This window comes from Anoplophora glabripennis, unplaced genomic scaffold, assembly GCF_000390285.2.
Source record: "Anoplophora glabripennis isolate ALB-LARVAE unplaced genomic scaffold, Agla_2.0 scaffold39, whole genome shotgun sequence".
Taxonomy (NCBI): Eukaryota; Metazoa; Arthropoda; class Insecta; order Coleoptera; family Cerambycidae; genus Anoplophora; species Anoplophora glabripennis.
This window is the reverse complement of record NW_019416254.1, coordinates 1765368-1778730: the sequence shown is the minus strand read 5'-3', so window position 1 is coordinate 1778730 and position 13363 is coordinate 1765368.

The window sequence follows — 13363 nt, the reverse complement described above, 5'->3', positions numbered from 1 at the left end:
CCACACAAAAATATATGTATTTTGAAAATTCAAATTATGGTGAGTAAATGTAGTGTTGTATAAATGTACAATAAAGAAAATAAAAAAGTAGGTATATTAAAATTCATCCTCTGAATATTCTGATGAATTATCTTCGTCTCCTAGATTGATAACGATAGGTTCCACAGTAACGTCAATTAAATTATCGAGTTCCCACATTTTCTCCTCTTCTTTTTGTACATGATGTATACATCTTTGCCAGTTATCTGCAGTTACTCGTTCCAAGGAATTTTTTAACAAAATTTTCACGTCACTTAATTTAAACGTCGTATTATTTCGCGCTACATCTCCTTTTACCTGCGCCCAGACTAATTCGATTGGGTTAAGTTCACAGTGATAAGGTGGTAACCGTAGTACCGTTATTTGGCGATTTGTTGCCATTTCATCGATAACATATTTTTTCTGATCTTTATTAAGATTGACAAGTGTCAAAAGTTCCTTTTTCACCATATTTGTTTCAAAAGAAATGTTTTTTCCGGATAACCATTGAATTATATCGGCTTTCCTCCAAGCAGTCGTAGGCGTCCGCTCGGTCTGCCGTGAATGGTAACTGGCATTATCCATGACAATTACAGACCCCGGAGGAATAAGATCCAACATCTGTGTAAAATACTCTTCGAAAACATCTGCGTTCATGTCTTCGTGATAGTCACCTGTATTTTTAGATTCAAATAAAAGTAAACCGCCATCTACAAAACCACTGGCACTACCTATATGTGTCACTATTAATCTTCGCCCTTTACCTGAAGGTGCCTTGAACCCTGTTGAAAGTCCATCCAAAAATGCTTGTCGAAAACTTTTTACATTTTTATCTTGCCATACTTTTGTTACAGTATATCCCTCGTTGACCCAAGTTTCGTCTAGATAATAAATATTCCTCCCTTCGTCACGGAATTTTCTAATTGATCTTAAGTAGGATCTTCGCCAACAAATAATTTCATCTTTATCGATAAGAACTGACTTCCTGTTCTGCTTTTCCCAGCAAAAATTCAACTCTCGTAAGACGGCCCATAATTTGCTTCTACTGATTTTTGGCAAATCGTTGTCCTCTGAAAGTTCACTTAAAATTTTGTTTAGCGTTGGTATTTCTATTTTAAAATAAAATGAGTGTACTTTAGTCACTAAACACAAATCGAATTTTACTCTACTGCACTAGCACGTCTTCGTATATTCATCATCTCTTTCATTTCCAGAGTATAGATAAATATATAAATCATTTTGACACCATTTGTTGATTCGATATCATGGAGGATTTTGGCTATGAAGCTAAGTAACAATCATTTTTGATACGACCTTTCCGGACACCGTTTATTAGTAAATAATAAATCATCAGTGACATTTAAAAAATACACCCAAAAAGTAAATGCGCTGTATAGCGAGAATGTGTGTGTATAGCGAGCGTATAGAGCACTGTATTCCGTATAACATAATAGGCTACTGCTTTAATCGCATCCGTCTCACATGATCCGTGACTAGAAAAAGGCCTAATCAGGATAATAGTTTAAGGTAATTTCAAGGGAAGTTTGAGAAAGCTATCATTTACAAAACCCACATCTATGGAATGCACACAAAGAATTTTTAAAAGGGCATGTTTGGAAAAATCAATTATCAATGCTAACCAAAGGCGAGCGTCACAAACGAAAACATTGAGCATTCGGGGAACATTACATTTGCAGACCTATTATTATCGCCCAAAGCGATTTGTGAAATACATTTTTATTATTATGACGATTAATTATTTTCCGTTCAACGCTTAATAGGTATTCTCATTTGAACATGTCATATTGCATCGCATTCTTATATATTACATAAAGTGATAGCCTGGCTATTAAGTTTTAAGACTTATTTTATTGTGGCAAAGCACGTTGCGCTATATTTGTGCGGTCACCGGAAGTACGTAGTGGGAAGCCCTCCGAGTAACCAAACAAAATCCAAATCAGTATACGTGTATCTACCATGAAGTTATGATAGTTTGATAGTTTTCATGGAAAATTCAACAGCGTACAGTAATTAAGTTCTGTTTTCATGTCGGTAAAACAGCCACGAAAATGTACATATTAACTGTTACAAACGGCGTACGGTGAGGAGCGTGTATCACATCCGACAATTTTTTTGTGATTCGGAAGGTTTTGTGATGTCCGAGACAGCGTGCGCGACGACGAGAGCATGGGGTGTCTTCACACAAGCTGAAGGAATGAAAACATCGAAGTTGATCGCTCTGCGCTGATGTCTTATCGTCGATCAGCCTTCAGAATATTGGCAGACCGTGTACGATTGATCGACGATCATACTTCAGCGCAAAACGCACAGCTTCGACATTTTCGTTAGAAGTCTCGTCATCATGCACGCTGTGTCGGCCATTACGATACACCTCGAACCACAGGAACACAGTCGGAAATGATACACACTCCTCACCGTTTGTAACACGTTTCCGTGGCTGTTTTACTGACTCTAAAAAAAATTTGATTACCTATTACCGTGATCATCTTGTCGACAGTCTCCAAACTATAGAAATGTTGTATTACAAGATTTCGTTGTGAAAGATCACAGAAAACATAGCCACCCATGTAAACATCAGAAAATGTGCCTTTCCTTTTTTGTCGAGAGTTTTGTAAAAGTACTGAATCATTGTGATTAATTCATGTCTTAATAGTTTATTAAAAATTTAAAATTAAAGGAAGTGTTCAAAGTGAGTTTGTATCCGATTGCAGTCCTGTACTCTTCGCCGTATTGAGGCGTCAATTGCTTTGTTTACTTCGTGTGTAGTAGGAACAGTCACATTTTCGAGACGTGGAGTTGTAACAAAAAAAACAGTTATGTTGTACGAGTACGAGTATTGTACAGTAGGTAAAATGGAACATTGCATTAACGAGGAGTATGCGGATATGCATATCATGTATGGTAGGGTTAACGGCAATGCACGGCAGGCTGTACGCTTATGCCAAAAAGCATACCCTGCTGGAAGGCACCCCGAGAATCGTATACACGCAAATAAGTCAGTGGTGGCTAGTAACCACAAATTCTAAATTGTCTAGCAAACGAACCGTTTGCTAGATAATGAATAGATGTTTACTAAAACTTTTTTACTTCTAATATCGTGTACTTATAGTTATTCCAATTTTCGCTATTAATATATGAACACTTAATTTGTATAGTTATTACGTCTATTTTTCTTATTGATTATGACGCCTTGCTTATACATACATATTGCGATGAAATAAAATTATTGATAGCAATTTATAAGTTTTAAATTAAAATTTTACTTCTCGGTGAAGAGAAAAGGTTGAAATAATTATTGTAAAACTTAAAAAAAATGAGTAAAAAGAAAAATTGTTAGTATTAAATAGGGTATGTTGAAATATTATCGGAGAGTCGTATTATTAGAGCAGAATATAAATTTCAAAGATTTAAGTATGGAAAACAGTATCATTTTAGTAGAACAGGCATATATGTGAAAAGACCTTAACAAGGGATAAAAAATCAAGAGAGTAAGAAAAAAAAAGAGGAATTATTGACTAGTTACGAAAGATTAAGAAATAGTGGGAATATATAAATACTAATAATTACAGTGATAAAATAGTAAGACAATCAAAGTTAGTATTCCAGTACAAAGAAAAATTAAAGTTGGGCCAAAAGGATTCAAAAGTCCAGTCTCTTCAAAAGGACTCCAATACGATATCCAGACAGACCAGGACGATATTCCGGATATTCACCAGTAAGCAGTAGTTCCAGAGATATTACAAATTGAGGAAAAACAAAGACTCCAGGACGATATTCCAGACGCATCAAAGTGAGCAGCAGGTTCCAACTATCCAGTAATTTCAGGAAAACGAGAATTCCAGGACGATATTCCAGACACACCAGTAAGCAGCAGGTTCCAGCTATCCAGTCAATTCAGGAAAACGAGGATTTCAGGACGATATCCAGGCCTAGTATAAGAGGGCAAGCAGTTCGAAAATAAAAATCAACAAGATATACGTAGAGGTAATTTTGTGCGCAAAGATTTACGAAATCTTATAAGATAAAACTAGCTAGCAAAAAAGAATAATAAATACAATCTCAAAAGTCACAAAAAACCTAAGTAGATAACTTTAACTTCATGATACTAACAATAATAAAAAAGTGGCCATATTAAAAGTTTTGATAGATATTAAGTATAAAAGTAGGCATAGTAACACATTGTGAAAGAAATTTTAAGATCAGTTTTATCGCCTTAAGTATAGGCAACTAACAGTTCACAATAACGAGTCAATTTGAATACCACTTTATGAAAAGTTTCCAAGGTGTTACAAAATTGCTATAAGATAATTCCAAATATTCCAAAATTGTGCCTGAATATTTCACGATTATAATTTATTGTTGACAAAAAAAAATAAATTAATAAATAAATTAAATTTTTGAATAATACCTTTTGTTTAGTGTGGTGTATTGTTTGGTTTTCTACAAAGTTTTAACCTCACTGGAACTCACTACTAGGAAGAGTCTAAAGCTAGCCAGGGTATAATTGACAACAAGTAAATCACAGCATACCAACACAGCAGCATACACATATACGCAGCAAGATCATAGTATATTAATTATACAAACAAATCACACACACATACTAAAATCATAACAATATTTATGTTCTTAATGCTGAAATTAATAAAACATACAGGCTCTTCATAAAAATGTCTTTCCCCGTCCCCTCCTAGGTATAGTTTTTGATGTTAAATCCGATGCCAGCTCTATTAATAATGGGCAGTTTTTATAGAGTTTATGAAAACTAGGTATTTTTTTTATTTCACTAAGTACTGTGCATTTTTTTGTATGCTTTTATTGAAGTATATTAATAGTAAAATCTAACCATGTTTCAAGTAATGTTGGACGCGCATTAAATTTTTGTTTTAGAAAATACGTACCACAACCTATTGCTTCCTACACTACTTTATTTAGAACTCATATGTAAGTAGGTACAAGCATTCTTCTAATGTTTTTTTTTATAAATTTAAACCTGCTTTTTATACTGGATTTCAAGTAAAATATGTCTTGCCTGAAAATAATATACTTGTTTATTCCATGTCAAATGATCACAAATTAAGTTAAATGACAGTTTTACGCTTCAAGTATTTCTTGAAATTTTGTGAATTCTGTTCTTCGATATGTCAACTAGTTTGTATGTACGACCCGTTTACCTTGTTAAATTTGAAAAGGCTAAGATATCAAAAAACGAATACGTATTTTGATGGTTTTTATAACGAATAATATTTCCGTATACACAAAATGATTCTACAATATGTAACCCATCTGAAACAAGAGAAGGAAATATTGTTTAAAGAACAATACTTTCTAGAGATATGACCGGAAATCGTTTAGTAAAAAATCTATAGAGTTATATTACATGCCAAAGATATGTGCCTATATTTTTTTAAATAACTTCAGAATGTGTAATGAAATTTAAAAGAAAGTCAGCAAAGTTCTTTAGATAATCAGTTAAAACAGTCTCATGGGGGGAATAATATTTTTCTTCTGTACTGTAGGGCAATGCGAGAGCTAATGAAGAATTGTTTTATCTAATTAAGAAATATTCATGCTATTGTAAAAATTAACTTTGGTATAAGTTGCCTGTAAATAGCAAACAATATGTTTTGTAATATTTCATTATTCGATTATCGCTGAGATAATTATATCAAGTTGCAGGGTCCCTTTAGACGAAAAAAAATTATTATCTGGAATCCGACACTAGCGTACGGCAGCTTTTCGTCAGAGAGCAATAGGGTCGTGGATTGTAATAACTTTCTGGTATCATTGGTGTAGGTTGTACTGGGCACGTAACTTAACAGGAAATGGTACTCTCGATTTTTCCAAGTTACGAAACTCAAAATCGTGAAACAAAGATATGATAAAATACAAAGTAATGGTAGAGTGAATGAAATAAAAAAACATTGAAGTAGATAAAATTTTAAAACAATTTATTTCAACTCCCGAAATAAGCATCTGGTTGTAAATGAACTGAGTAGAAAAAAAATAGGATAAGTCGGGGGATGATGTCCAGCCCAAAATATTTTTTAGATAGTATGATTTATATTGCACTAAATAAGAAAGCAAATACGTATATACGTTGGGTAATTACTTATAGGTACATCAGTAGCGGGGTGGAGAATTTGTTCGCGTGAATGGTATATACGTAATTTGAAAAAAATAAAAACTAGTGCGATTAGCCATATTCTCCCCAAGGTTAGGGAGAGATAGTCATAAGACTTCGTGTGATTTAGCTATATTACAAAAACTTATTTAAATAAGATTTTTATTATCAAAACATATAAATAAAATAAAAATACCATAAAATAACAAAGTCCTCCACGGAATTATCGGATTCAGCAGTCAAAGGCACGTCTTCTTCACTTTCACTACTGGAAAAATCCATTTTCTTCTCCTCACTGCTGAGATGGCCATCTTACCCCGTTGATACTGACAGAAAAATGTGCGATTTTTTCTAAACTAATTCAACTGTAGAAGCAACGATTTTGAGGTTAAGGTGCACGATGGTGTATATTTATCATGTTTATACCCAGTAATTATCTCAAATTTGTAAAAAATTTGAAACATTGGCTGGTAATCTATTTTACTTACCTCGAAAACCTTTTCTTGTAAATATTTAAAAAACTATTATTATAACAACAGTACCGTTTGTATCGAAGATATAGCACAATAGAAACTAAGGTTCAAACCGTCCAACAACGTCATCTGTTATCTGGTGTGCTAAATATTAACCATGGCTATCTCTCCCCATATGGCCAACACCGCCGAACTTACCCTATATAAAGTTTAGTGATAAAAAAATATAAAAAAATTGGATGGTCTAAACACAACTATTTTGAAGGGTTGTATAACTGATTAAAACATGGGCTAAGAGCGTCGCATATTCATAGTACCATGATCGTGCGTTACATATTTTTCAAGATATAGTTTAATAGGTTGAAAAAAAAAACATTAATAATTAAATATATGGGGTTTATCTGACTATCCGAGGAATGAAATAAGATGCCGCTTCTTAGGAGGCAACGAGGAAACAAAATAGCATCTATTCAGTCCCAGGTTTTTGTTGACCAGTGTATATCGGTTGCTACTGGAAGACTGTGGTAGCTGATGATGTACGTAGCTTCAAGACCAAAAAAATGTAATGACAACGCCCTTATGAGTAACAGGGAGCCAACTAGTGGATGCTTCACCGAAGCTGGACTTAGATGAAATACTGGAACTTATCTAATTTATCCTAAAACCCCTAAAATAGAACAAGTACCTAAGTACTGTGAACTAAGAAATGCCTTTCAGTTGCAATTCACCTTCTGTAGAAGGGTTTAAATTGAAGTAACCAAAACTACCTTCGGATGTAAAGTAAATCTTGGAGCAAAATAGAACGAAATTTATCCTGGCTGAACTTCTACACAAAAAAAATTGACAGAAAAGCGTCTCAGAAAAACCTTTAGTGACAAAGACTTCTGAATATAGAGATACATCGACGCTACACAGTATAAGCACTAAAAATGTGGTTTTTCATATCCCATTAAAATGGAAAACCGTAAAATTAATCACGATCCACCTATCGCTTTTCACTTCACTAAAACCCATCCGTCTCTACCAGGTAGATGTTATTTTCTGAGGAGACCTAGAGGACACCTTTTGTGAACATAATTTCAGCGATTTTTAGAAGTAGTGTATTAATTGTCTATCGTATCGAAGACTTAAGACAATATTACTAATAGCAGCAACCAGGAAAACAGAAGAGCGTGTAGGTGCAATTCGAAAAAGTTAAATATGACATAGAATATACGAAGAAAAAAAAATACTAAATTAAAAGTACTGTTATTAATAATTATACATATATTAATACTAATTAACTTATGAATAAGAAAAGTAGCATTTCAAAATGCTACAAAGTCTGGAAACAACACTGATTTAAATATCGGAAATAAGAAAAAATGAAAAAATCGCAAGTAGCCAGGCAAGTAGTTTGGCAAGTAAGGAGGGTGAGGGACAGTAATCTGATTTTTGTCACAAAACTGATGAATTGACAAAGATGATGAGTGTGCGGACGTATTATCTCGTCTTTTTTTGCGGATTTTTTCATGTAACCTTTGTAAAACGCTTTGATAGTACTCACGGTTCACTGTTTCACCATGAGGAAATAATTCAAAATGTAGAATTCTATTAAAGTTGAAAAAAACAGTGAGCATCATTGGATCGAGAATGACGTCCTTTCTTGGGGCGTGGAGGTCCTTTGCCAATCCATTGTGATGATTGAACTTTCTTCTCAATGTCGCAGCCGTAAACCCAGCTTTCGTCTCCCGTTATGATCGTCTGAATGACTGTTTCATCGTCATTGGATTGTTTAAGGAGTTGCCGTCCACAAGATTTTCTTTCTAATGTCCAGTCATTAAACGAAAAACAAATTTTGCTGCAACTAGTTGCATATTCATTTTTTCAGTGAAAATTTCATGACATGACCCAATTCAGATGCTAACTTCTGTTTCAATTTCTCTGACAGTCAGCGATTTACATGCATCAGGTTAGTATATTAGATAAAAATCAATCGTGTTGAAGAGCTGTCACTTCGGATTGAAGCTGAATGGCAGACGGGATAACGATTTTGTAAATATGCGTGCATTTTTAATTGAATGATTTCGCTTATGTGTTGTTGAGGCAACATTACGTATATATTACAATGTACAGACACAATACGTTACTTCTCACGTTGTCACATTTTTTTGTTAATTCGAGATCAATATTTAATTAATTTCTTTTTTTATTTTTTTGCGTCATTTTGTTTAAACAAAATAAAATTCTTCCTAAAAATTATGGAAAGCTGTGAACGCCTTATATAAGATAATTTTAGTTAATAATAATTATTTATCAATAGTTTCAAACAAAAATAGAGGTATTACTACGAGTATAACATTTACAGTTTTATGTTTACTTGAAATATAATATTTTTATATAAATACATTAAACAAAGGCTTTGAAGACGTCAGTAGCGTATAATTTGCAACTGTACTCAAATTACACATGAAATATATTCGGTAGCTCTTGCAAACAGAAAATAAATGATATTCTTTATATGTATTTTTTGCTCTCCCAAACATATATAAATAAATCACATCCTATTCACTTCCCACTGATTGGTTTGTTGGTTTGGTCTATAAAGGGAAATGATATTAGTAAACAATAACTCAAATAATTCCGAACGGAAAATACTTTTTGTGTGACCGAAGCGTAAATAATTTATCTAGCTACCTAATATGAAACAGATGTAGGTGTCACTGACGGTAAAGAAAAATGTAGTAAATATTGTCTTATTCTAACGAACATAGAGAAATGTCAAAAAAGGGTTTCTTATGCTTATAGAAACACATTGTAAGCTCACATGACATACAAAATGTAAACCTATATATTTTGTTCACATTTTTTGTAATTAGTCCTTCTGCTATTAAATTTGTACATTTCATCTGGCCTTACGACTTTCGTAAATTTTAAAATTTGTGCTAAAGTATGAATAGTGTTGTGGTGTTTCTCGTGACAATTCGTGATTAGCGTGAATGTGTTAGCAATTATGTGCTAACAGTGTGCTTCTGCAATAATTAGATACTTTCCATATTACATAAAGATATGTGTAATTCAGCAGACCGCATTTTTTAACGAAAACTTGTAACTTTAATTCTTGTTTTTTATTTTTATTTTTGAACTAGTAATAAACTGTATTAGATATTACCTTGGGACAGGACGTAAGGTATTCATAATCCAATTGATAATGCTAATACCAATTTTCCAGACACTGATGATTTTAAAATACTCACTGATTCAAAAGATGAAAGACATCCTCTTTAACTGCATTTTAAAAATATCTCTTTTTTAAGAAATTTTGATAAATATTCTTTGCTACTTTACTACTTATTATGATATTATTATTATTTTTTTAATTGGAAACCGACTCAACGTTATTGATGTAGTCGAGGAAAGTAACAGTTAACGTCAACAATTAAATTTTCGACGTTATCCAACTTTTGTAGCCACAGTTTATTCACTGCATCAAGTCTGCATTTGTTTACTTTATTTTATTTCGACGTTTTCTAGAGTCTCATATATACATATATACTCAAAGAGAACAAACAGAAAAAGTAACATTTCAACGTAGCATATTTATTTCGGTACAAGAGCAAATATTATTCAGAGAAAATTGAAGGTCATTTCGGAATAAACAGATCATCTGTCTAGTGGTATATAACCTAAACTCATATTAATATTAACCACAATAACCATTACCTAGTATTAAGAAAATATTTTTAGGATAACTTTGATTTAATATGTCTTATTGTTTGTCATATATTGTTGTATTTTCTATGTATTTCCTAGTGTTTATTGTTTTTTCTACTGTATTTTGTAATTGCTTACTATATTTGTTTGTGTTTCTCCTGCTCTGTAACTGGGATTTTCCCGTGAGCAGTGTAATTTTAAATAAATAAATAAATAAAATAAATTCAAAACATTTTTTTCTTAATAGTATCGAAAAAAGAAGTTATTCAAAAACCATTCAATATAGAAATTCTGAATAGAAAATATTTATAGATATAGTTTGACGACAGACAATATTTTAACTACCTACTAGTTATTATGACTACAAAGCGGTAAATATATGTATTTACTTATTTACTATTAATTAACAAAAAGATTACCTTTTATTAAAAACTATCCAAATAAAGACATACCTCTAATAAAACTGATGGTTATTGTTGCCATCACAGTACCTATGTCAGTTCATTTTAATCTTTCTTACAATCTCACCAAAAAGTCTACTAGTATACACTATACATGCTTCATACTATTGAGTACAAGCATGTCTGTTTTCATTTTATATACTTCTGAGACAACATGTTGTTCTTTTGTATTATGTCGTATCTTCACTTCTAGTCTCCTTCTTCTTCTTTCTAAAGATGTATGTGTATGTTTCATTCTGCTTTTTTAAATATTTTGGCAATTTTAAAGATATGTAAGAATCTCAATTTTAAGTTAATAACAACTAGCAGTATTTCTAGATTAATGGTTTGCAAAACTTCCATAGCTGTTGTGAATGGTTGAACAACAACTCGTCTTGTAAAATAATGACCCTGTCTTCTTTGTACTGTATTTTTAAAATAGGTGGTCTATCTTATCTGTTCTTCCTCGAATAAAGAAGGTGGGTTGATACCAGATATTCGTCTCTTTTTTCTTTGTTCTGTTGATGTTTTGTTCAATATTTATGTTAACAGTTATTAATTCTAAGCTAGATTGTGGTGGACATCTAGGAATGATACTATTTCCTTCCGACTCCACAGTACAGACGTAGTCAAGTAAATATTATATGTTGTTGTGTCAGAAAATGAGGGTAATACTCCAATAAAAAGTAAGAGCATTATTTATTGAAATGGTACATTCGGTTTGTAGATCTTTGCAAGACAATACAGTTAGTTTTCTTGAATAAGAATGAGATGGCTCAAATTGGAATGATCACCTCTTTAATTGTCTACATCGAGTCCTAACTAGGTTCTTCACTATGTGCCCAAGACGGCGGTTGCTTTCCTCTATCACCATGAAGATTACCTACTTCATTTTTCTTTGATGGCTCGGACTCCTTTCTTAATCAGATTCTGTTCCGGAGGTTTATTTCCGAAGAAGAAAGCGATATGTATATCGAAATGTCAAGAAGTCTAAGCCGGCAACGAGCCCGGAAATTGTTCCATAATTTTTAGATTCTTCTATGCCCTTTTCAAATTCCATTCTAGATTCCTTCTTGATTGTAGGCAGTTTAAGAGAAGGTCATCGGTGCACACGTTGTATTTTGTTCAGGTCAGCTCTTTCGTTCGACTAAATCCTTTTTTGAAACTTTATAAACTTAACTTAAAGTATTTATAACATTTAATTCAGTAGAACTGTTATAACTATAAAGAAGATAAATATACACATTAAATTTGTGGTAACAGATGTTTAATAGTATTTAGTACTTCCATGATGCTAATGTAAAAGTGTAACAACATACATTCGCGTGTATAATACTACTTGTTATAAGCGCGATATATTTCAAAAAAAGCTTCCAGGATTGAGTAGGAAAATAAAAGTAACAGTGAAATATGGGATTCATCATTCCACGACCGATGTGAAAGAATTGCAATTTATGCCACCTCACCGAAAATAGATACAATGGATAGCTGGCAAAAAAATGCAAATTTAAAAAAAAAGCATCCTCTACCACTAATAGGAGTCAAGATAAGATTTTTTTTTAAAACGTAGCGCAATTGTTTATAAATATTAAGACTTGCATTTTTCGCAAAAGTTCAAATTGATGCGCGCTGTAAATCTTGCAGTATCTCAGTTTCTATTCATCGTAGAAACTTATTTTTTTTTAAAAGGGGTAGCTCGACGAAAAAATAACAATGGGCATATTTACGAATTCGTAGAATAGCCCTGAACCCCAGAAAAAATGCATCTTTTATACTTTTTTTTTTTTTAATTTACAAATATGTCACAAAAATTATTGTTAAACGAAATATTAATTAAAATTTTCGGAATTGTTTTACTATTATTAAATAAATAAATGAAGCTGTCGTTCATTTAAAAAGTTATTTTTTTACATATTAAGGCAAAGTAAACTTGTTTTTTCAATATTTTGTTAGCTATTTTATTACGATTTAAATGTAAAATTAAAGTAAAAATTCATAAATTATTTTCAAATTACGATTACGCGCTACGACTTAAAAAAATTCTTATCTTGGCTCCTGTTGGTCGTGGAGGGTGCTTTTTTTTAATTTGTATCTTTTTGTCAGCTACCCATTGTATCTATTTTCAGTGAGGTAGCATAAATGGCAACAATTTTATTCAAATTGTTTATAAGCGAAAAACGGTTTTTTAATGCACAATTTGAGAATGTTAATGTAAAAAAACGGTGATATTTTTTAATAGGTCGCTTAATTACGTCTTTAAGATTACAATGACGCTTTCAGAATCATGTTTGGTTGAAAATTAACGCCTGTACAGAGGCTTAAAGTTCATAACTTTTGGAGCCTCCGCTATAAACAAATAGAATTGTGCGAAAACTATTGCACCTACAGCGCCCACTTTTGGCACACTTTTAAAGTATGACAAAACCCTCAACTTGTCATAGGTTTTATAAAATTTTAACAATAAATGCGATAGTTATAAACAAATTAAAAAATGGGCACTTTTCTTGTTTTTTTGCAATAACTTTTTTGTTTATTAACCGATTTTAATTTAACAAGTCTCATTTTGTAGATAATTTTACTCCCTAGACAGCTTG